The sequence below is a fragment of the Linepithema humile genome, chromosome 6 (assembly GCF_040581485.1).
Source record: "Linepithema humile isolate Giens D197 chromosome 6, Lhum_UNIL_v1.0, whole genome shotgun sequence".
NCBI lineage: Eukaryota > Metazoa > Arthropoda > Insecta > Hymenoptera > Formicidae > Linepithema > Linepithema humile.
Window position 1 is genome coordinate 11,560,092 of NC_090133.1, and position 26,976 is coordinate 11,587,067.

Sequence of the window (26,976 nt, forward strand, 5' to 3'; positions counted from 1 at the left end):
CCGTTACAATAATATTATTTATTACCATGGAATTTGTTGACGAAATCGGAAAAATCGTTGGTGTGTTGGTTACGGATACACCATCACGGCTTCCGATGGGAAGACGGGCACGTTTCGTATAATCAGGCGAGAGGCCTTATTAACAAGACTATTGATACAGAACCGCCTCTGATATATGTAAAAGGACTCGAGAAGAAGAAGTGGCTGCGCAAGATTTTGGAAGATGATTTAGAGATCGAAACGATCGATGTGGATTATGAGAATATTGCGCGCCTGACGGACTTGGACATAATCGGAATCTTGCGTTGTGAGTATCACATGAGACATTGCGCTATGCAGAATGTTTGCAAATTGTACAAGTGGTGGTTTGAGCGTAATAAATTTGCAAAATAATTATGTTTTATGTTAATAAAATGATGTATATTACACTCGTGTGTCTTTTATTTACCTTTTACCCGTTACATGATTCTCCATGTAATATCATTTATCATTTATCTCGCGAGGTATAATAGATTATACATAAGAACATCTATGAAACATCTATCGAATGACTTTTAACATTTTTGATCCTTTATCAAATTACATATGATGGAATATTCCTCTAGAATGTTCTTCAAGAGAGGAATTACATTTCGAGATTGCGATAAAAATTAGGAGTGCGTGTCTTTGTCATTTTATACTGAGTTTAGAAAAGATAATTCCCGTAGGATAGCCACATAGATTGCAACACATGCGATGCGTTATATTCCTCCTCAAAGAAGAATTAATATTATGTTACATTTCTAGATTACGTTAGACATTAAGAGTATGACTTTGCATTTTATTTCACTATATTTTTTGTTTTATGCTGAGTTTAGAAAAGATGACCCCCGTAGGGTAGCCACATAGATTTGCAACAAATCTATGGGACGCAATATAAAAATGCGTCGGAGCTTGAGACGGTTACAAGTCTCCACGTACAGTTTGCGAGTGTTAGTTTGGGATACGTAGTACAATCGCGATTTTTTTTTTAAACAATGGCGCAGTTATACACAAATGAGATACATGAGATCGAACAATTGCTGAGGACTTTGACGGACCGGATCACCATCACCTACACGGCGCGATCCATCAGTTTGAGAAGGCTACCCGGATGGTGCAGCAGCAGGTTTCCGGATCGTACCAAGTCGAGTACGATGTACACGTGGACGGAAATGGGGTAATGTTTGCGTTGCTGTAAGTAAAATTCTTTTCTATTTTATGTAAAGCCTTTTGCTAGCTAAGTTTTATTCTTACAATTATACAATATATATTGTTATTATTTTGCAGACGTGAGAGTATGTCATTGACAACTGCTCAGGTAAAAATTTTAATAACGATGTATAACCAAATGGAGCAGGAGCCGGCGCGCACCGCGGAAGTGATGAGAGTGGTGCAGGACGCGCTTTCCGCAAACGCTTTGTTGCCGTAAATATCACATTTAAAATTAATTTAACTTATTTAATTTATTTATTGATAAATTTTTTACCTGTTACAGATAATGGACCCGCGGATTTTTATATTTTTATTATTATTACAATATCTTTTTACATTGTATTTTATATTAATTATCATCTTTTTATATGTTATATTATGATATCTATTTTCGTATTATATTTATTATCTTTTATTTTATATTTACTAATACAGAGCTCGGCATTAGTTGCACATTTTGGCTCGATTCTTGAGACGACGCCTCCCGCTCTCCCACTACCGCGCGGCCGCTGGCGGCCGAGCCGCCGACTCAGGAGCGTCTGTGTAACAAATAGGCTGATGATGAGCGGGCACCTTTCAGAAAATAAAATTTTCTTTGTTATAAAAATAATATTTATTTTCACTAATTATAATTAAATATCTTTATTACATTCATTATCAAGAGACACGGTAGTGTCTCGCGCCAAGTTCACGCGCAGCGCAAGACCGAACGTGTATTTTTACGCGAGCCCGAAGAGCCCAGAGAGCCAAGATTATTGGAACTCAATAATGCCTGGGCCGATCGAGTTGATAATGGTCTCAATCAATAGCGCATACCCAAAATATATAATAAAAGTATGCTTGTTTTTGCTCTACGTTTATAAATAAATATATAAAAGTCCAAAGTCGAAATGTCAAAAATATTATCTCAATTTCTAGGATGTACAATCAACATTTTTCACACTAAATGGCTATAGTGATGTTAGTGGTTGGGTTTGTGTTGGTGGCGCTATAGGAAATAGCCGCGCATACCAAATAACCTTACAGAAGATGTGTCAAAAGAATAATATTGAATTCGGCCACTCGCACTACATTGCACTGGTGCACACTCAAGGCTGCTTAATGTTCACCAGTTTTTTATTCGTGTTCATCAGAGTAGTGTAGTGCAGTGTAATGCGAGTGATTAAATTCAATATAAATGTATTAAGTAAAATAAGTGTATATGTATATAGGTTATAAGTATTGTGTTTTAATTTTACCATACATTCTGTCAAAAAGCTTTAGTGTATGATTTGTCTAAGATAAATAAAATTAAATACCAAAGTTTAATCGTTCTGTTCTATGTATCCTAAATTAGTTCCAACAATATTTATAATTTCTAGTCAATTTTATATATAAAAAAATATAGCATAAGTCACTTTTTGTGATTATCCTAAATTAGTTCCAATATTTATAATTTCCAGTCAATTTTATATCCATAGAAAATTGGAAACAAAAATTATAAACATAAACTCGACAAGAAATCTTGTAATACACAAAATTAAAATTGACCAGAAATTATAAATATTGTTGGAAATAATTTAGAATACATAGAACAAAAATATTAAGCTTTGATATTTAATTTTATTTATTTTAGATAAATTATACACTAAAGTTTCTAAACAATGGTCTTATAAAACATAGTGATGATTGGTATGATTGTATAAATTAATTTTACAATACATTCTGTCAAAAAAGCACATCATTCGAGACTTTAGTGTATGATTTGTCCAAAATAAATCAAATTAAATATCTCAAAGTTTAATATTTCTGTTCTATGTATTTTAAATTAGTTCCAACAATATTTATAATTTCCAGTCAATTTTATATTTTATATATAAAATTTATTTTATATATAAAAAAATATAGCATAAGATACTTTTTGTAGTTATCTTAAATTAGTTTTAATATTTATGATTTTTAGTCAATTTTATGTCCATAGAAAATAAAAAACAAAAATTATAAACAAACTCGATTATAAACAAACTCGACAAGAAATCTTGTAATACACAAAATAAAATTGACTGAAAATTATAAATATTGTTGGAACTAATTTAGGATATATAGAACAGAAATATTAAACTTTGACATTTAATTTTATTTATTTTAGATAAATTATACTAAAATCTTGAAACGTGTGCTTTCTTGACTGATTAAAATTGACTGGAAATTATAAATATTGTTGGAATTAATTTAGGATACATAGAACAGAAATATTAAACTTTGGTATTTAATTTTATTTATTTTAGACAAATCATACAAAATTTCTGAAACGTGTGCTTTTTTGACAGATCCTAAATTAGTTTCAACATTTATAATTTTCAGTCAATTTTATCAGAATCAAAACAAAACAGTATTGTTTTACTTTTCAAAAAATTGTCGTACCTATATATTAAATCAAAAAAAGCTGTCGTATATATATTACAAAAAAAGAAATAATATCTATCAAAAAATTACCTTTTTTAAAAAAAGATAAAAAAAAGGCGCCAAGTACACGCTCTTGTCACAACTAAAACAAAACCATATTGTTTTATCTTTTAAAAAAATTGTCGTATATATTAAACCTTTCAACAAAACCTGTCATAGATATTAAAGCCTTTCAAAAAAAACTTGTATATAGTAAAATTTTTAAAAAAGCTATTATATATACTTTCTACAAAAAAATATGATATCAGGAAATGGCACCAAGTGGGACTAAAGAACTATGAAAAAAGTTGTACACTATTTTGTTACGTCCTGATCAGACTTCACGATTCTTTTCTTTTTATTAAATACCAGACCTAGTAAACACGGGACTAACAAAAACTCTTAAAGAATATTATAACGCCAGAGCTGTTTTTCTCACGAGACACCATGAGCTCGAACTTTCTCACAGAGAAAAATAGCAAGGGAGATAGATATTTGAAAATACTTTGGTCGGTCAGCGTGCCTATCGTCGTCAGAAAAATCATAAAAGTCAAAACTTGTGGTAACCGGAGTCTTTAGTCGACTCCAGATGTTTAAAGTAAGAAATAAAAACTGGCACCAGCTGCTAGCCATATACTTGGATTCCGCCTACGGGAACCCTAGTAGATAGGATTTTACCGAGTGACGATCGGGCAATAACCACAGTCGCACGCCTAGAAGGCATGACACCTGATACGGTGTACGTGTTCAGTAGGTCTGGGAAACCGAGATGCATTAATCGCACTCTCCACGCGACCCCAGGGCCACGCGACAGTCGTAAACTGTCAAATTTATTAGATCAGTGACCCAAGGCCTCGCGAATCCTACCCCCATTCCAAGTAACTTAATTATCTAAACCTAATCCTATTAGCTAAAAATGACGCCACTCTTCCCCACATTAAAATTCTTCTCACAAGACTAATTCCTATTCGATCCCCACTTCAAAAACCTAAGATTTTCCAAATGAATCCATCCCAAGGAAAGGGTATAAAAACCCGTGTTTTGGTGGCTCCAAACACAATTATACACAATTAGTCACTCAGTTCATCAAGCAAGTTTGCCAAGTCCTTCAGACAGTTTTCGAGTAGTTCGGGCCGCGAAATAAAAAAGGGTCGATACTTTGTCACGACCAAGTGGTACATCTCAAATAGAGGATCCATCACCCTGACGACACCATCCCGCAGCAGGGTGCCCACACGTTTACAAAGGGTCCGACGCCTACACACCATCTCTCAACGGGGCGCCTGCTCAGAACCACCGAACATATTCAACCCGATCCGAAACTATCCTGCAACGAGTAAGTTAGTTCATTCTTCTTTATTTTATTATTTCTTCTGTCCTCCCTCCGGAAAAATGAAACACACACACACACACACTATTGTAAAGAATACACAAATGAAATTATTAACACATGCGATTAAGAATTAAGTTTTTGTATCCTAATTATAAATTCAATCAAATTAAAATGTTGTCTTTAGTAAATTAAACTTTTGTTCTTTTTCATTTAACCACACCCTCCTCGTTCGTCACCCCCTCACACCTTCCCTCTCAAATTGCGCACAAAGGTTCCGTCCCGGGTAAAAGGGATTCAATTCCTTGACCCAAAAAGGGAACCACGAGCGGTTGACTTGTTGACGGAGTAAAAACGACTCTTCCAGTCGCTGACCCGTCGTAAGTCCTAAACGTGCCGCTCGGCTCGTGCGGTCAGGCCCGTTTACGTCGATCGCCGAGCCCAACGAAAAAAATTCTACATTTTTAGGACGTAACAATTTCTATAAAACTCTTCTATAAAACTCTTGTACATAAAGCTGTCGTATATATAATTAACTATATTATAGACTATATATATTATAAAAAAATAAATACATAAATAAGAAAACAAAAATTAAAATTAAAAAATTTTTTTTAAATATTTAAAAAATAAAAATATTTAATTAAAAAATGAAAAAATATAAAAATTTAATCAAAATAAAAAGATATTAAAAAACGCAAAAAAACTTGGCGCTGTTACAGTAAACTACTTACATGTTAATTTCATTGCTTTATAATACTTTGTGGTGTAGCAGCGCCAAGTTTTTTTGCGTTTTTTAATAAATATTTTTTTATTTTGATTAAATTTTTTATATTTTTTCATTTTTTAATTAAATATTTTTATTTTTTAAATATTTTTAAAAAATTTTTTAATTTTAATTTTTTGTTTTCTTATTTATGTATTTATTTTTTTATAATATATATAGTATATAATATAGTTAATTATATATACAACTTTATGTACAAGAGTTTTATAGAAGAGTTTTATAGAAATAGTGTACAACTTTTTTCATAGTTCTTTAGTCCCACTTGGTGCCATTTCCTGATATCATATTTTTTTGTAGAAAGTATATATAATAGCTTTTTTAAAAATTTTACTATATACAAGTTTTTTTTGAAAGGTTTTAATATCTATGACAGGTTTTTTTGAAAGGTTTAATATATACAATTTTTTTAAAAGATAATAATTTACCTAGACAATAATACACAGTAAAAAACATTTTGTATTTGTGTTAAAACCAGCCCTTGTTAAAACTTTTATGTCAAATTTGTAACATATTTAAATGTTAATTAAACATAATGTGATTATGTTACTTTAATATTTTGTGTTAAAGTAATATTCAACATTTCTTAGTGTTAAAATAACACAGTTTATAGATAAGTAAATAAGTAACATAGAAATAATGTAGTTATAATAAATAAAATATATATGTTAATTTAATATATTATAAATGTTAATTTTACTAAAGAAATGTGTTCTGTTCTATTTGTTACATATTTTATATGTAAAAATGTACAGATAATTTGTATTAATTTCTCTCTAATTAGTTACATCTCTGTGTGTGTGTGTTAAATCAACATATTTCATATGTTATATTTCTTTTCTTTTGTTTTCCATCTGCTTTTAGAAGTGGCGCGCTATTGTAAGGAAACATTCGATTGTTTAATAGAAATCAGAAGATCAAGGACAGAGATGATTGTTGGTCGAGGCTAATTTTGTACTGCTTGAGCGTGTTGATTAATCAGAGTGTTTCATCGAGTCGGATATTTTATTTGGCTTTTTCGAAATTTTGATATCTCGGTCTTTTTCTCAAGATATTAATACGTAACCAATATTCCGTCGTGCAATATTGTGAGAGGTGTTTTACATTATTTGACCTAACTTAATCGTGCTGTACATATATAAGGCTGTACATATATAAGAAGCATATATAAGGTAAGATTATAGAATGAAATATAAAAGTAGTCAGACATTATAATTATAAAATTTAAGAATTATGCCTCCTGTCTTAAAAACGATATTTATTACTTAATAACGATATGTTCATTATTTTAATGTTTTTTCTAAAATTTTGATAATTGCCTGTTTGTTATTATTAGTTTGATTAATTTATCTGGTCTTTCAAAGTATTAAAAATTCTATAGTCTATGTGCCATTTGCTTTAATATAGCGGATATCCGAAGAATCTTCTTTATTTGTATGCATATTTGTACGTGTATGTTTTATTGTGCTATTCATAATTTTCATTATTTTTGTAGTTTTTATTTTTATTATGGCGTTCTTACATTTATGAAACTATGTGTAATGATGTTCAACAAGTAACAAATTATTTGTTTTGTATTTTGCAATATAAAAATGAAAAAACATGGGTAAAATTGCAAGAATCATGTGTTTATGAAGATTTCATTCGAAAAAGTTATTTTAATACATTTTTTGCCTCATATTAATAAATTAAAATTATATTTTTAGTTATTTTTAATGTATGTATTATTTAACAGCTCAAGATATTTTTCCACCATTAAATAATATAAATTTTGTATTCACGGATGAAAATGATGCTAGACTTGAACCGGATATTTTAACAGAATTTATTCGAATAAGTCCACGAGGTGTTATTATTAAAATAAAAACATTAACAACTGATATTTCTGACATTTGTAAGTTCTTAAAAAATATATTTTATTATAAGAAAAATATATTTTATTATAGATTATAATACTTTTAATATTTTATTTCTAAAAAAGGATTATATATCTTTACAGCATATTTATCAACTGTCTCAGATACAGCTACAGAATCACATTGTACAGATGTAGATACATGTTCTATAATATCAGATACTTCTGATAATTGTGATATTGAAGAAGGTGCATCCTCTTCTAAAAGAAAGAAATTAAATACTATTATTACTACTGTTGAAAGTAATAAAATTATATCAAAAGAGGTTTGTTAATCTCTTTTTCTGTTATAAAATTCTGTTAAAAATTAAAAAAATAAAAAAATTGGTATTTTTTATATTTTTTCTAGAACTTATATGAAGTAATAAAAAAATCTTTATGCGGAGAGAAAATATTTCAAAATTATGAAAAAAATAAATATTTATCAGAAAAATACAGAAAGCTTTTGGTAAAAATTGTCGTACAAGATTTATTGGAATATAAGAAAAAAGTAAATAAGCAAATCTTATCTTTTGAAAAATGTCAATATGCAGAAGCAATTATAAAACTCTTTCCAAATTTAAAAAGTCATGAAAATGATTTGAGTTATGTAAGTTTTTATATTTTAATTATTATAATATTTATTTTTTATGACATTTTATTATGAATATAATGTTATATCATATGTATATATTTTTTCAATGTTTATGTAATACTTATATACGCCAATAGCACATAATTTATTAATGTATGTTTTTATTAATGTGTTTTTATAGGAACATTTTTATAATCCTAAAACTGGTACCGGATATATTGTTTCACGTTTATCAAACGTACAAAGGAAGGGAAGCATTTCAAAAGTAATTCTGAAGAAAAAACAGAAAGAAAATACTAATGATAATGTAACGGTTGAACATGTTGATGAATCAAACATTATTAAAGATTCAATAAATTTTATGAAACATGCAACATTAGAGCAAAAGGATCAAATAACAGAAAAAACTAAAGAAACTTTTAAAATAAGACGATATTTGTATTTAAATGAACATTTTTTAAATGTATTTCCTAGATTTTTGGATATTCCTGAACTAGTAAGCATGATTTAATTTAATCATAAAAATTTAAATTTTTTTCAGATTTCTTTATGTAATAATATTAAATTTCTCTACTTGATATTTTTCATTCTAGTATTACAAGTGTATTATAATTAGATTAGATTATATAATTGGACTATATAAAACTTTTTCGATTTTGGATTAAATGGCAATATCTTTTTAAAAAATTATTGTTGCAGCTATAAAAATTTAGATTAAAAAATTTTAATTTTTGTTTAGATTGATGTGGAATTTGAATTACTTTTTCCTGAAATTGATCAAGAGGGATTTTGCAAATTATATTCAGAATATATCAGCACTATTTTATCAGTGTACGAAACGGAAAAGAACAATGAGATTTCCCTTGGTATATTTATTTATTCATATTATAATTAGATATTAATTTAATTCAACATATTAATTAATTTGTTTTTAATATTTTCAATATTTTATTTCAAAGAATGGGACCGCATTACCAACTCATTTATTGCCTTAACACAATTAGTGCCACCAACAGCAAAAGGCAGAAAATCGGCTGCAAGAGATAAAATGAAGAATTTGATTAAAAAATTTATTGTTTTTGTGCAGGTATATAATTATTTTTTTAAGTAAAATTTATAAAATATACACCCGTGGACAATGATTTGTCCTTCCCTACATCTAGTGAAGCAAATTCTAAAGATCTTTAGGGCATCTTTGGGATTTGTTTCACTAGATCTAGAGAGAGACAAATCATTATCTACGGATGTATGTATTTGTGTGTCTGTAGAAGGCGCGCCCGCACGCGCGCGCACACACAATTAAAAGTAACATTAATTAATTGTATATTTTTCAGAATGGAACACCCTTACATTCCAATAGAAATGTAAATCAACCAAGAATTATCGCTGTTGGTCCTAATAAAGTAGCAGCTGAACAATATTTTCTTGATGTGGAGACAAAAATTCTTTTATTATCAACAAATAATATAATAAAAGCAATTGACTATTTGTTCAAGGCTCATTATGCTTTTCATATGGAATTTGAAGACGCTCTAAAAAATTTTTGGATCTTTATACAGCATTATTTTTACAAAATTCCAAGTAAGTGTACGAGCAAAATGATAGATGTTCAGACAAAAATTGAGATTGCGAAAAAGGAGTTATCATCAAATTGAATTTTTCGTACTGAAAAGTTGTAATTTTTTCCCAAAAAATATTAGAAAAATATATAATTATTTTTTTTTATAATCTATGCTTTTTTCAATGTAATAAAATGTCTTTTGAATGTTACCTGTGCAATTACAAAACGTTACAGATTAAAGACGTATGTAATCATTTACGTAATAAACACATGCTGTTTGACAGCTGTAATCTTCATTTGAAGTGTTGTGTAGGTTGTCCTGCTGTTTTTAAAACTTTCAATGGTTTTATAAAGCACTTGAAAAAATGTATTCTCCAAAAAAACAATATACCTTCCACAAGTAACAATTGTGAAGAATCACATTTTGAAAATGATTTCAGTTGTAATTCGATTGATAACAAAAAGATAGAATCAAATGAGTCAGATACTGAAAAAAATCAAATACAAAAAAACATGTCAAACTATGTAATGCGCTTATATTCTTTAGGTTTGCCCGAAGTCGTTATAACAAGTATTCTTGAAACAACATCGAATTTAATTTTTCCACTGGTTGATGATATTGTATCAATTTCAAATTTGAATCTGCGCTAAAATCTTATCCGCGATTTTAGATATGCATTTGAAAATCAGATGACTACATATAAACAAAACAAATATTTGGGACAAAATGTTATGCAGTCTATTCGGAAAGCTCATGGTATTAAAATTAGAAGAAAATATGATAGTAAAGCACAATGCTATAAACAATTTCCAGTTACACGTACTTTTACATATATACTTATATTAGAAACTCTTATGTTCTTGCTAAATAATGAAGCTGCTCAACAATACTTCATAAATGACATTACTAAAAACAAAAGTGCTTATACTCATTTTATTGATGGTACAGTATATGAAAATAATTCTTTTTTTCAAGCAAATAAGAATGCAATTCAAATTCAGCTTTATTTTGATGAATTTGAAGTATGTAATCCTTTAGGAAGCAAAGCTGGAATCCATAAAATAGGGGCTTTTTATTTTACAATTAATAATTTCCTTATTTATATTAATTCAAAACTACAAAATATTTATTTATTAGCATTATGTTATACTAAAGACGTTAAAGAATTTGGATTAAATCCTGTATTAGAAGTAATTGTGAATGATATTAAAATTCTAGAAAATCAAGGCATATTTATTGAGTCTTTAAATACATACATAAAAGGTACATTAGTATCTATAGCTTGTGATAATTTAGCTGGAGCTATGTTACTTGGTATGAATAAATCTTTCAGTTCTCATTACTATTGTAAAATTTGTACAATGCATAAAAAACATGCTCAAAAAGCATGTGTTGCAGATCCAAATTTGTTACGAACAACAAAAAGCTTTCATTGTTTATCAAATTAACGAAATTATGCTAATAACAACACTATGAATTTTTTGGGAGTAAAACACCCAAGTGCTCTGCTTAATTTAACTCACTTTAAAGTATGTGAAAATATGAATATTGATGTAATGCATGACTTCTTGGAGGGCATTTGTCAGAGAGATTTAAAATTATTTATAGATTTTTGTAATAAATCGGAACTAATTACTTTGAAAGATTTGAATAATAAAATACAAGCATTTGATTATGGCCTATGTAATAAAGCCAATCTTCCAAGTATTAGGTATACATTTCAGTAAAAATTTAAATTTAATAGGACAACGTGCAAGACAAACTCTTTGTTTAATAATTTTTTTACCTTTAATTCTGCAAGATGTAGTTCTAAAACTTGGCGAAAATTTTCCTAAATGGAAAATAATATTATTGCTTATAAAAATGTTAAAAATTGTTTTAGCACTAAAAATTACTTTTAATATGCTTAACGAATTAGAAATTACGATAAAAGAACATCATGAATTATTAATCGAACAATATTGTATTTGTTTAACACCTAAAGATCATTTAATTACTCATTATCCTGTGATAATAAAGAAAATGGGTCCTCCGCGAGCTTACTGGACAATGCGGTTTGAAAGTAAAAATGGTTATTTCAAAGATTTAGTTCATAAAATAAAAAATTTTAAAGATATTGCATTTACTTTATCTGTACGTCACCAAAAATATATGATTTCTCAATGGGAAAATAAAACTAATTTTTTGCTAAAACAACCAGTCCTTCAAAATTTCAAGATGCGACATTTAAAATCTATGAATTACGCAAAAATAATTAAAGAACATTTCAATATTACATTTGATACATTTATTTATGTTGGAAAAAGCGTAGAATTTAGAGGTGTAAAGTTAGTATTAAATAAATTTATATGTACCGTACATCTTTTTCTGAAAATATCCCTAATTTTGGTAAAATAAAAATTTTATTTTCTTTAAATTCTGAAATATTTACTTTGTGTGAAAGTTGGAATACTATAAATATATGTCCATTAAATTTAGGATATATCATTACTAATAAATGTACATTATTTATAATGGAAGTAGCTAACTTACCATACACGAAAAGTTGGGAAATTTATGAAACATCAGAAAAAGATAATATTATAATAACTGAATATTTTCTGTAATAAGTATAAATATATATGTAACAAAAATACAAAAATATAAATATATATAAAAAATTTTTTATAAAAATTGTGTTATTTTTTATTTACTGGCATAAAATAAATAAAATTAACATTTTTTATGTATAATTTTTAACACATCAATAGTATTAATTTTACATTTTAATTTTATCAAAACATTAAGCAACTACTTTTAAAAAATGTAAAACTAACATTCTATTTCAGTTAAATTTAACACAGAAATAGTATTAATTTTACATTTTAATTTTATCAAAACATTGAGCAACTACTTTCAAAAAATATAAAAATGACATCCTATTTCAGTTAAATTTAACACAAAAATAATATTAATTTTACATTTTAATTTTATCAAAACATTGAGCAACTACTTTCAAAAAATGTAAAAATGACATTCTATTTTAGTTAAATTTAACATTATTAATATGTCGATTTTATATAAAATTTGCTTCCAAATTTTGTCAAAATGTTATAATTTTTCTGTTACTTTTTTACATAATATTTGCGCCATCTTTTAACATATTCATCTTATGTTTAATTAACACAAAAATTAGAGTGGGCCGTTTGGGACATGTAAAATGTGTTAATTTTAACACAAAATTTTTTACTGTGTATATAATATTTGATATATATATAATTTAAAATATATATAATATTTAAAAAATAAAAATGATTAAAATAAATCAAATTATTAAAAAATTTAACTTTTTAATAAAAATTTTATAGTTTTCTAATTAGAAATAAATAGCTTTCCACATTACCCTTGAGGTAGGACTTCTGGTTCCGGTACGATGGAGCGCGACACGTGGCGAAGAGAGAAATTCTTGGGGAGACGTGGGAAGCGAGAGAAGAGCGGAAGGAGGAGTGAGAGCAAGTGGAGGAGAGAGTAGAGGTGAGAGAGAGTGTGTGTGAGTGAGGGGAGCGCAGGGTGTGAAAGAGGGAAAGGGAAAGGAAAAGAAGTTGTACAGATAGGCATAGAACATAGGATATAGAGACGGACACGATCGGGATTAGGAGAGAGAGCGAGGAGCACATAGAAGATAGAAGGTAATAGGTGAGGGTGACAGGTGGCTAAATAGCGGGATGGAAAGGAGATTGGAATTGGAAATGAAAAAAGGATTAAGAGAAGCGAGAAGGGGGAGAGTTAGAGGCGGAAGTTATGGGTGCATAGAAGAGATGTGGAAGAGGAAGAGGGAAGAGGCATGGGAAAAGGGGGAAGAGAAGGAGAAAGGCATATTCAATAAAAGTAAGAAGACAACGAGGTCACCGGGGAAAGAAGAGGGAAAGAAAAAGGGAGAGCAGAAAGGGATAGAGAAAGGAGAGGAGGAGATGAGGAAATGGAAAGGGGAGATAGAAGGGGTAATGAAGGAGGTGATGAGGATGGGGTTGGAGGAGTAGAAGGAAGAAATGAGACAGATAAAGGAGGAAATAAAGGAGGGAATAAAAGACATAAGGAAGGAAATGAAAGAGATTAGAGATAGGGAGGAAGGATGGAGGGAGGAGAGAGAGGAAATGAAAAGATATATAAAGGGATTGGAAAGGAGAATAGAAGAGATGGAGAGAGACGGAGAGAATGAGAGGGAAGAAGGAAGGAAAGAAGGGAAAGGAGAAGGAGGGAAAATAGAAATAAGAATGAGAGAGATAGAAAGGGGGATGGAAAGGAAAGAGAGGGAAGAGAGGAGAAGGAATCTGGTAATAAAAGGAATAGAGGTGAAGGAAGGGAAAAAGAAAGAAGCGGTAAAAGGATTAATGAAGGATATAGAAGCGAAGGTAAAGATAGAAGAGATATGGATAATAGCAAAGAATAGAGAAAAAGGAAGAGAGATAGTGGGGATAAGGCTGGAAAATAAGGAGAAAAGGAAGGAGATATAAAGGGAGAGAAAGAAAATGCTTAAGGGTAGAAAGGAAAGAATAGTAGAGGACTGGACATGGAAGGAAAAGAGGATGAGATGGAAATTGGAGAAGATAGCCAGGGAAGAGGAAAGGAAAGGGAAAAGTGTATGGATAGGGTATGGAAGAGTAAGAATAAATGGGCAATGGTGGAAGTGGGATGAGGAGAAAAAGGTGCTAAGAGACGGAAAAAGTAACACAAAAGTAGAGGGACAGGGGGAAGGGAGATCGAGGAGGGAGGGAAGCATAGGATAGAAGAGAGAAGGGAAAGGGACGAAAAGGTGAGGCGAGAGAACGGGAGGGAGAGGGAGTGGAGAATAGCCTTCTGGAATGTGGCAGGGGTGGGAAATAAAGATAAAGAATTTTGGGAGGGGCTAAAGAAATGGGATGTAATAGTACTGATAGAAACATGGATGAATAAAAAAGGGTGGGAAAAAGAAAAGTTACCAAGAGAGTACGAATGGGGAGTACAAATGGCGGAAAAAAAGAATAAAAAAGGAAGGGCAATAGGAGGGATGATAATGGGGATAAGAAAAGAGATGTTAGAAAAAGAGAGGAAAATAGTAACGGAGAGAGAAGAGCTAATAGTAGAAAGGATAAAAAAAGGAAAACAAAAATGGAGGGTGATGGGGGTATACGTTAATGGAAATATGGAGGAGATGTTACAGAACATGGAACAGTGGATAGGGGAGAAGGAGGTGGAAGTGAGTACAATAATTGGGGAAAACTTTAATGCGCGAACAGGGGAGGAGGGAGGAGGTATAGAAATAGGGGAAGAGGGAGAGGAAGGAAGAGGGAAAGGGGAGGGAAGGAGAAGGAAATCGAAGGATGGGAAGATGAATAGGGAGGGGAGGATGATGGTGGAGTTTTTGGAGGAAAGAGGATGGGGAATATTGAACAGATGCACAGAGGGTGAGGAGGAGGGGGAGTACACGTTCACAGGGGAAAAAGGGAATACGGTAATAGACTACGTAATAGCAGATGAGGATACGAGAGGGAAAATAAAAAGGCTAAGGATAGGAGACAACATAGAGTCAGACCACCAGCCAGTGGAGGTATGGGTTAAGGGAGAAGAACAAAGACAAAAAGGGAAGAGGAGCGGGAGTAGGAGAAAAGGAAGAATATGGAGAGGAGTATGGAATGAGGAGGGGTGTAACAAGTTCAAACAAAGGATGGAAGGATTAAAATCAGGGGAAGAAGAAATGAGGGTAGAATGGGAAGGGATGGAGAGAAAGATGAAAGAGGCGATAAAGGAAGTGGAGCGGGATTTGGGGAAAGAGGAGGGGAAGAGGAGGGTATGGTAGGACAGAGAATGTGAGAAAAAGAAGAAGGTAAGAGGATGGAGAAGAAAAGGGGGAGAAGGGAAAGAGTACAAAAAGAAAAAGAAAGAATATGAGGAAACGTGTAAAAGAAAAAAGAAAGAAGAAAATAAAAAGTGGAAAAAAAGAGCAAGAGAAGTAAAAAGGAAGAATGAGGTATGGGAAATAAATAGAGAATGAAAAAGAAGAGTTAAGATAAATGATGGGATAGGAATGGAGGAATGGAAGAAGTACTTCATGAGGCTACTAGGGGGGACGGAAGAAAAAGTAGTAAAGGGGGAAGAAAGGAGAAAAAGGGAGGAGAGAGAGGAGGAAGAGATCAGCAGAAAAGAAATAAAGGAGGCGATAAAGAGGCTAAGAAATGGGAAGGCGATGGGGGTGGACGGGATACCAGGAGAAGCATGGTAATATAGAGAGGAAGAAGTGGAAGAGTGGGTCTGGAGTTGGTGTAACAGGGTATGGAGAGGGGAAGGATGGCCGGAGAGATGGAAGGAGGGAGTAGTGGTGCCAATCAGGAAGAAAGGAGAAGGAGAGAAAGTGGAAGACTAAAGAGGGATGACATTAATGGGTTCTTATTACAAGATATACACAATAACGTTGGCAGAGAGGCTAAGGAGGGAAGTGGAAGAAAAGGGAATAGTGCTACAGAGTCAGACAGGTTTCAGAGAAGGGAGACATTAGACAACATATATGTATTAAATTATTTAGTGAACAGGCAGCTGAGAAAAAAGAAAGGGAAAATGACGGCGTTGTTTATAGATCTAAAGGCAGCGTTCGACTCGGTGGATAGGGGAATATTAGTGGGGGCAATGAGGGAGAAAGGGGTAAGGGAAGGGTTGGTGGAAAGAGTGGAGGAGGTGCTGAAGGAGACGAAAAGTAAAGTAAAGGTAGGAAGGGAGGAGGGGGAGAACTTTTGGACGGCGAGAGGAGTGAGGCAGGGGTGCCCATTAAGCCCACTAATCTTTAATATAATGTTAGCAGATATAGAAGAAGAAATGGGAAAGGTAAAATGGGGAGGAGTAAAGTTAAGAGGGCGCAAGGTATACTCCTTAGCATATGCAGACGACATGATTTTGATGGCAGAGGAGGAGGAGAAGATGAAGGGCATGATGGAAAGGTTGGAGAAATATCTAGACAGGAAAAATTTAGAACTGAACACCGAAAAGACGAAAATCATGAGGTTTAGAAAGGGGGGAGGGAGATAAAAGAAAAAGGTATAAAGATGGAAAGGGAAGACAATTGAGGAGGTGAAGGAATTTAGATATTTGGGATACATAATACAGAGAAACGGAGGGCAGGGGGCACAGATCAGGGAGAGGGTGAGAAAAGCGACAACGGTGATGGGGCAGGTATGGGGGATAGGGAAAAGAAGATTCGGGAGGGATTGGGGGAGAAGGTTATGGTTATTTGACAAATTGGTATGGACGGTGATGGGGTATGGGGTAGAGATATGAGGATGGAAAGAGAGGGAGGAAATGTAAAGGACAGAGGAGAGATATTTGAGATGGGTACTGGGGGTAGAGGCAAGGACGCCAGGATACTTGGTGAGAGAGGAACTGCAAAGGGGGAAACTAAGAGGAAGAGCGGGAAGGAGGGCGTGATTGAAAAAAGATTAGACGAGGGGAGGGGGAGTGAGATAGCGAAAGAATGTAGGGAGAAGATGAGAAAAAGATTCAAGGAAGAAAAAGTGAGATCGGAATGGAAGGAAGAAAGGAGGAAGTTCTTAGAGGAAAGGGAGATATCAATTGAGGAGGTAGAGAGGAAGAAAAAGAAGAGAGAGGCGAGGTATGAGGAATTAGAGAGGAAGGACAAGGAGAAACAGAGAAAGGAAAGAAGGGAAAAATAAATGAATCGAGATTTAGCAGATGGTATAAGGAAGTAAAAGGGGAAAGGATACCGGTATACTTAAAAAAAGGATGGGGTGAAAGCAGATGGAAGAGAGTGGCAAGATACAGGTTGGGGAATGAAGTAAGGGAGGGAAGGTACTGAGAGGAGGAGGAAAAAAGGAGGTGCAGACTATGTGGAGGAGAGAGGGAAACATGGGAACACGTATGGGAGGAGTGTAGAGAGTGGAAGGAGGGAGGAGGAAGCTGGCAGGAGGCGGTAAGCTGGGTATTAGGGGAGAAGGGGGAAGGGGAACGGTGGATGAAAGAGGTAGAGAGAGAAAGAAAGGAGAAGGAGAAAAGGAAAGGAAATATGGAGGAGGAAAAAAGAGAGAGAGAGAGAGAGGGGGGGAGAGAGAGAGAGAGAGAGAAATCGATTAACTATTCTTTTCACAAGAATATAACAGACGATCGTATCGGTGAATTATGGTCTTTGGAGAAATCAGATAACGATAACAACGAGAATATTACCATTATCACACCTGATAAATTTGAATTCACGAATGATTTCGAAATAATACGCGAAAATTGGTTTCTGAACATTTCTAATTTTACGATTCCTAATGAAGTATCTCTTCTATTACAATTGGGTGATAGATTCAATTTACCTGTTACTAAAGAAAAACAGATCTCATTCGAATTTTGTAAAAACATAGAAAGAAATATAGAAAGATACGATAGAGACTCAGTGTTCTGTGAGGAATAAGGCTACGTCGACTATCGATAAATTTACAATCTCTGGTAATAGCATCGACTTTCTGGTTGGGTCGTGGTTGAAAGTAACAAAGAAATTTATAAATGATAATCCGGATGTTATTTTTACAAGAGCTGATAAGAGAAATGTCACGGTTGCGTTAAACAAAAACGATTGTATAAACAAAATGGAAGATATTCTTTCCGACACAGAAACTTATCACATAGTTGAGAAGGACCCAACCAGAAAGTTAACTGAAAATGTGCGGACTCTACTTTTAAGATGGAAGGGAAGGGGCTATATTGACAAGCACACATATTTTTATTTATTAAAAACTGACGGGATTTTGCCGAGAGCTTATGGTCTACCAAAGATCCACAAAACTGGTTTTCCACTTAGACTAATATAATAGCTTCTTCTATTAACAGTCCTCTTTACAATTTAGCCAAATACATACATGAATTACTTTACAATAGTTTAATAAAACCAAACAGTTATATAAAAAACAGTTTTAGCTTAGTCGAGAAACTTAATGGAAAACAACTCAATTCTGATACTTGCATCGCTTCGTTAGATGTGTATCTTTGTTCACCAACTTACCGATTGAAAATACAGCTGATAGCATAAAAAACGGTGGGGTCAGATAATGGGTCATACTTCCATACCACTCAATGAATTGGTTATGGGTATCACTCTTATTCTGAATTCCACGTTTTTTAAGTTTAACAATAAGATGTACAAACAAGTCTTTGGTACACCAATGGGCTCTCCATTATCCCCCATCATAGCGGACATTATTATGCAAGACTTAGAATGTTTAGCCATAGAACGTTTACCATGCACACCGTCTTTTTATTATAGATATGTAGACGACATTCTTATTGCAGTCCCTAACGACCTTCTAAATGAAACTCTTTCCATCTTCAATTCCATACATCCGAGATTACAATTCACACTGGAAGTTAGTAATAAAAATCAGATTAATTTTCTCAATGTTTTAATTATTAATGACAACTCAAAGATTATTTTTGACATTTTTCACAAACCTACATACTCGAAAATATTTAAATTTCCATTCACACCATCCTTTAACGCACAAAAAAGGCGTTATTATTGGCATGGTTGATAGGGTACTAATGTTATCCCATCCACAATTTCAACAGAAGAATTTGGAAAACATAATAACAATTTTATTAAATAATAGTTATCCTTTAGATTTCATTTTCTCAACTATTAAAAATAGAATAAAATTTCACATACACAAGAATTTTAACAAAAAGGACAACAATAATAACGCAAATAATAATAATAATAACAAAAGAAAGATTTTTACGATTCCATATGTGAAAAATTTATCAGAACAATTTGTTCAAATTTCAAAAAAGAACGATTGCATGTTGGCTTTTTCTTGTAACAATAAATTGAACAAATTCATAAAAACTGGAAAAGACTCTTTGGATAGAATGAACCGGTGTGAAATTGTCTATAAGATCTCATGTCAAGACTGTGACGCTACGTACGTAGAACAGACAAAAAGACAATTACGGACTAGAATAAAAGAGCACAGAACAGATATCAATAAAAAATCAGGCTCTCCCTCAGTAATTTCTTGCCACAGGATGGAATTGAATCACGACTTCAAATGGGACGAAATCGACATATTAGACAGAGAACCTTGTTATAGTAAAAGACTAACTTCCGAAATGCTACATATAAAAAGACAGAATACAGGACTAAATAAACAGGAGGACACTGAATTATTACCGGATACATATCTACCAATACTTACAAGGAAAGGGACCCAAGTGTCCCCCTCCGATTTTGACGAGCTTTAAATATGTTGTAAAGTAGCTCAAAATAAGAGACACGTATTTTTTTTTATGTGCATTCTCGTTTAGGGTTGAAACAACCCCTACAAGCTAAAACGGTTTTTTTGGTTTTGACTGAATATCGTCAAAACTGTAAGAGATATCAAAAAATGTTTCGAATAAAAGTTGCATGGTCTTTTATGAGCTTTATAACCGCGTAGCTCGATTTTTAAAAAATTTTATATTTTTTAATTTACCCTCACCTTTTCTTATTATTTTTACAAATTTCAAAATTTTTGTTATGACAAAAGTTGTAGCATTTTTTACGCTGAATACAACCATATATAATTTTATTATATTTCGAAATCGCATCTTTCAGAAATGAGCTGTCAATGTCGCACCATATGCGTCGCGCTGCGATATATGCATATATATGCATAACGCATCGTTTGTGCCGCTTGTGTAATTGATGTTTGTCGTGCATGTGTAATTGATAAGACAAATAAAATTAGAAATAAAGATTAGCATGTTATGAAACATTCGGAAAAATGTTCTGATCAAAGAACAAAGTTCACTAAAGTTGTTGCCAAAACATCCCCTCTATTTTACACTTTTATAGTCGCATTTCGAGTGCATTTATAGCGCAACGCGTTGTCATATCCCGTCAGTGCATATTACGCTTTAAAGTTGTGCGCTTGTTAGTGATTACGAAAAAACAATATATAAAACAGCATCAAAAAAAGAACAGCAAATTCACTATAAAGTAAGTATTATTTTTTTGTACACAAATAAGGAGAAATATTTAATTGTTATATTTTTTAGAATGATTTAATTAAATCCATTTAACGTAATAATGTTAGTATACGTAACTTTTTTGGCCCTTAATCTATCAACAAGTCCGATAACATCTGAAGAACGAGAAATGGCACATAAAATAGAATCTATGCTGAAAAAAATGCGCGATGAGAGATACAAAATGGAAGTAGAAGAATCTTTAGATTATGAAAACGATAACGATATTCCAACAGCAGAGCAATTCGAACTAGGAGATAAAGAGGAAGAAGGTAAGCTATGGACGCAAATCCTAAAGTTATATGTACTACAGATGGACGTATTCCGTATGAATATAAAAAAATGCAGTCGAATTTTGGAAAAGCAGTACAACAAGGCCAAGAACATTAGAAGGAGTAAAACAAAGATTTCGGAAAGTATATTCATTACGTCAATTACGACGATGGGAAATTTAAGTGAATCAAGGTGGCAGTAGATTCGAAAAATTAAAACAAATTTCGGAATATACATTAAATAATTTTCATACAGCTCTTGAAAATAGAATTATTGTTCACGACGTTGATTTAGCTCGATGGGCTATTCGGGCACAGGAAAATTTAAATGTACCAGAATTTACAGCTTCATCGCGATGGATACGAAAATTTAAAATAATACATAATATTGTATCTCGTAAAATAACAAAATTTATAAGAAAAACATCTATAATGTCTAACGTCGATTTTGAAGAAAAATGTAACACATTTATTGAAAACGTTAAATATCAAATAATAGAATATGGAGTTGAAAATATTTACAACAGTGATCAAAGCGGATTCCAATTAAAACTTCATGCCGGTCGTACATTGGCATATAAAGGAACAAAAAAGATTGAATCTGCAGTACAATCCGTATCGGCAACTACGCATAGCTATACTATACAACCTACTGTTTCAGCCGATGGTAGATTATTATCGCCTCTTTTTATTGTACTGAAAGAAGTTAGTGGAACATTTGGTCTCAGAGTGCAAGAAACAATGTTTAAGGCACCTAATATTTTTGTTACGGCTTCGAAATCCGGAAAATTAACAGCGCATCATTTTAAAATTTGGTTGCAAGACGTACTTTTTCCAAATGTAGGTCCAAAATCTGTTTTACTACTAGATTCATGGACTAAACTTTGGTCATTGTCCAAATATTATTAAAGAATCTAAACCAGAATCTACAGAAGATATTATTTTGTTGACTATACCAGCTGGAACAACAGGAAAAATACAACCATTGGATGTATATGGTTTTCGTTTGTGGAAGAATTTTATTAGACACTTTTCTGATACTGTAATGCTTTTAGGTCTGGAAGTCAATCTGCATGCAAGAAACACCATTTTAAAATTACAGTCATTGACTCATAATCAATTTTCATCGCCAAGATTCAGAAATTTATTGAAATACGCATGGTATAAAAGCGGGTACGTAATAAATAAGCCCGAAGAATTCGAAACACCAGTGGAATTTTGTTTCCATAAACAGTCAAAACCAACATGTGATATTTGTGGCGCACCTGCAATAATTACTTGCGCATGGTGTAAAAAGTCACTTTGTATAAATCACTTTTTTCACAAACATCACCTTTGTGATACGTTTGTTCCATAAATTCATCTGTTTTTAATATATGTTAATATATGTATTATATTCAATATATGTAGTATGTTATTGTTGAAGGTAAAGTTGTAATTGTTTCGACATATATTATTATAAAAGAAATAAAATAATAAACAAACAAATGTTTCTAGTATTGATTAATAGAAAAACCTGAAATTAATTGGAATTTTTTGCATTACCATTGAAAAACAATAAATTGCATTTTAATTGTAAGATTTTTATTTATTTATTTCTCTTTCGATATAATCCACTCTTAAAAAAGGCATGAAAGATCGATACTCGAATGTATCGAAAGTATTGTTGACGCTTATCCGCGACGCTGATTGGTTATCTCGATTATTCTGATAGTTTGATAGTTTAAGAGCAAAGATTATTTTGACGGTTATTTAAAATTTTAAAAATTTTATTAAAATATTTAGATTTCATAATTATTAAATTATTATAATAAGTGCACGGGCGCAGCGCGCGCTTGTATTGTTCTAGTATAACTATAAAAGTGTAATATAGAGGAGATGCCTTGCCAACAACTTTAATGAACTTTGTTCTTTGATCAGAACATTTTTCCGAATACTTCATAACATGCTAATCTTTATTTCTAATTTTATTCATCTTATCAATTACACATGCGCGACAAACATCGATTACACAAGCGGCACAAACGATGCGTTATGCATATACAGGGTGTCCCGCGTAAGGTGTACCACCGGGAACTGGGAGGTAGATGGGATTGAAATAAATATAAAAGTCCTTTACCGTTTTACGATATTCGCAATAATAAACGAGATATTAATTTTTACAATTGGACTAATGAGAGCGCGTCGAGAGAAGCGCTCGAGCCGCTCGAGGTCTAGCCCGGCCTAGTCTATCATACATTGGCTGCGGGCGGCGCGTTGGAAAGGCAAGAGGGGAAACGCGCCGTGGCTCGGCGCTCAGCTCACGTCTCGCCGCACCGCGCCTAACGTCACGCGTCTATGCCGCTACGCACAATCGCGATTACAATATGTATGTTGTATAATAATGACAAATAACTTATTTAGGGAAGAAAATAATAAAAGATCGCGAATTTGCGATAAAGTACGATACGATAAAGAAAAAAATTACAATTGTGGATACTGTAATTAAGTTATTTTGTATTTATGCGTTAATTTTTTACATTAACACGATTCTGTTACTTTTACTTTATTATGATATTTATTTGTTGTGTACATTTGGTATGAATTTTTTCACAGTGCAAGGAAACGCTATCGTTTCCATACCACCTTGAGGTAGATAGCTTGGCGCGTTTTTTTTTAAAGTGGTTTCCCCAGTAGGCCTAATCCACTCTTCTCACACTTCTAATTAAGTGTATGTTCAAAGTGCCTTCCTTGCATTTGCAAACATACTTCTACTCTCCGAGAAATTTGCCGTGTTGCACGGTGCGCCATATCTGGAGTGATGGTTTGAAAGGCCGCTATGATTTCATCACGTACCTCATTTTCAGTACCATCACGTTTATGCTCGACTAAAGCTTTGATATAGCCCCAAACGAAATAATCGAGCACGTTTAAATCTGGCGATCGTGCCGGCCAAACGATCGGACCACCCCGACCGATCCATCTATCCGAAAAACGATCATTTAAAATTTCTCGTACTCTACGAGAATAATGTGCGGGAGCTCCATCGTGCTGAAAAATCAGCGTTTCCCGCTCTCGAAGAGGAATGTCCTCCAAAAGAATGGGCAATTCATTTTCCAGAAATTCTGCATATCTTTGTCCATTGAGATGTGCCGGTAAAAAATACGGCCCGATCTGAAAATTTGCCACAGAAACGTTATGGAAACAATGCAATAGAAAAAAATGTCTTTATTTGCAAGAATATTTACCACTCTGTTTGCAAATATTCCTGCCCACACATTTATGGACCACCGATATTGGAAGGTGCACTGACGAACAGCTTGCGGATTCTCCTCTTCCCAAAACAAGAAATTGTGAGAATTGAATACACCATTCGGCGAAAAAGTTGCTTCGTCCGTCCATAAAATGTGATCGGGAAATGAAACATTTCGCCGACATTGTGCAAGGAATCCTGCGCAAGTTTTATTCATGATTATTATACAGTTAAAAGCGCTATACATATCAAATAAAAATTAGAATAAAATCATAAAAATACCTTCACAGAAATAGATGCGCTGTATTTCATCTCGTGGAAAAAGTTGCTGCACACGTTGAAAATGGAAAGGATGCAATCCATTTTCTTGCAAAACACGATGCACTGTGGTTCGTGGTATACCAAGTGCGCGACTTACACGACGTATAGTATTTTGGGGATTTTCCTCGAACGCACGCAGAATTTGTTCGTCGTTGTTGACGTGACGACGCAATACCCTGTCACGGTTTTCATGCATCATAACAACTCCTGTTTCTATTGCGCGTAGGAAACACCTCGTTATTGTGTGTCTGCTTGCATGCCGACGATTCGGAAATCGCTCCGCGTACAGACGCTCCGCGACACGAGCATTTCCTCTGGCCATACCGTAAAAATAAATCATGTAAGTATACTCTTCCGTTGTAAAATTCATTATAAGCGCACTCTAATAATACATTACTAAGAACAGATACGTGCAACAAATGTAAATACGAGAAAAAAACAATTGAAAATATATTTTCAATTATTTTTTTCTTGTGGTCATATATTGTTTTTTTCTCGTATTCACATTTGTTGCACGTATCTGTTCTTAGTAATGTATTATTAGAGTGCGCTTATAATGAATTTTACAACGGAAGAGTATACTTACATGATTTATTTTTACGGTATGGCCAGAGGAAATGCTCGTGTCGCGGAGCGTCTGTACGCGGAGCGATTTCCGAATCGTCGGCATGCAAGCAGACACACAATAACGAGGTGTTTCCTACGCGCAATAGAAACAGGAGTTGTTATGATGCATGAAAACCGTGACAGGGTATTGCGTCGTCACGTCAACAACGACGAACAAATTCTGCGTGCGTTCGAGGAAAATCCCCAAAATACTATACGCCGTGTAAGTCGCGCACTTGGTATACCACGAACCACAGTGCATCGTGTTTTGCAAGAAAATGGATTGCATCCTTTCCATTTTCAACGTGTGCAGCAACTTTTTCCACGAGATGAAATGCAGCGCATCTATTTCTGTGAAGGTATTTTTATGATTTTATTCTAATTTTTATTTGATATGTATAGCGCTTTTAACTGTATAATAATCATGAATAAAACTTGCGCAGGATTCCTTGCACAATGTCGGCGAAATGTTTCATTTCCCGATCACATTTTATGGACGGACGAAGCAACTTTTTCGCCGAATGGTGTATTCAATTCTCACAATTTCTTGTTTTGGGAAGAGGAGAATCCGCAAGCTGTTCGTCAGTGCACCTTCCAATATCGGTGGTCCATAAATGTGTGGGCAGGAATATTTGCAAACAGAGTGGTAAATATTCTTGCAAATAAAGACATTTTTTTCTATTGCATTGTTTCCATAACGTTTCTGTGGCAAATTTTCAGATCGGGCCGTATTTTTTACCGGCACATCTCAATGGACAAAGATATGCAGAATTTCTGGAAAATGAATTGCCCATTCTTTTGGAGGACATTCCTCTTCGAGAGCGGGAAACGCTGATTTTTCAGCACGATGGAGCTCCCGCACATTATTCTCGTAGAGTACGAGAAATTTTAAATGATCGTTTTTCGGATAGATGGATCGGTCGGGGTGGTCCGATCGTTTGGCCGGCACGATCGCCAGATTTAAACGTGCTCGATTATTTCGTTTGGGGCTATATCAAAGCTTTAGTCGAGCATAAACGTGATGGTACTGAAAATGAGGTACGTGATGAAATCATAGCGGCCTTTCAAACCATCACTCCAGATATGGCGCACCGTGCAACACGGCAAATTTCTCGGAGAGTAGAAGTATGTTTGCAAATGCAAGGAAGGCACTTTGAACATACACTTAATTAGAAGTGTGAGAAGAGTGGATTAGGCCTACTGGGGAAACCACTTTAAAAAAAAACGCGCCAAGCTATCTACCTCAAGGTGGTATGGAAACGATAGCGTTTCCTTGCACTGTGAAAAAATTCATACCAAATGTACACAACAAATAAATATCATAATAAAGTAAAAGTAACAGAATCGTGTTAATGTAAAAAATTAACGCATAAATACAAAATAACTTAATTACAGTATCCACAATTGTAATTTTTTTCTTTATCGTATCGTACTTTATCGCAAATTCGCGATCTTTTATTATTTTCTTCCCTAAATAAGTTATTTGTCATTATTATACAACATACATATTGTAATCGCGATTGTGCGTAGCGGCATAGACGCGTGACGTTAGGCGCGGTGCGGCGAGACGTGAGCTGAGCGCCGAGCCACGGCGCGTTTCCCCTCTTGCCTTTCCAACGCGCCGCCCGCAGCCAATGTATGATAGACTAGGCCGGGCTAGACCTCGAGCGGCTCGAGCGCTTCTCTCGACGCGCTCTCATTAGTCCAATTGTAAAA

At 33.3% G+C, this 26,976-nt stretch overlaps 1 protein-coding gene and 1 pseudogene across 2 annotated transcripts in view; one reads left to right on the top strand and one right to left on the bottom strand.

Moving 5' to 3' along the window:
- LOC105670247 (odorant receptor 13a-like) overlaps positions 1–26,976 on the bottom strand; it is a 171,529-nt gene that overhangs the window by 25,724 nt on the left and 118,829 nt on the right. The window lies entirely within an intron of this gene.
- On the top strand, positions 13,211–22,589 carry LOC105679540 (uncharacterized; annotated as a pseudogene).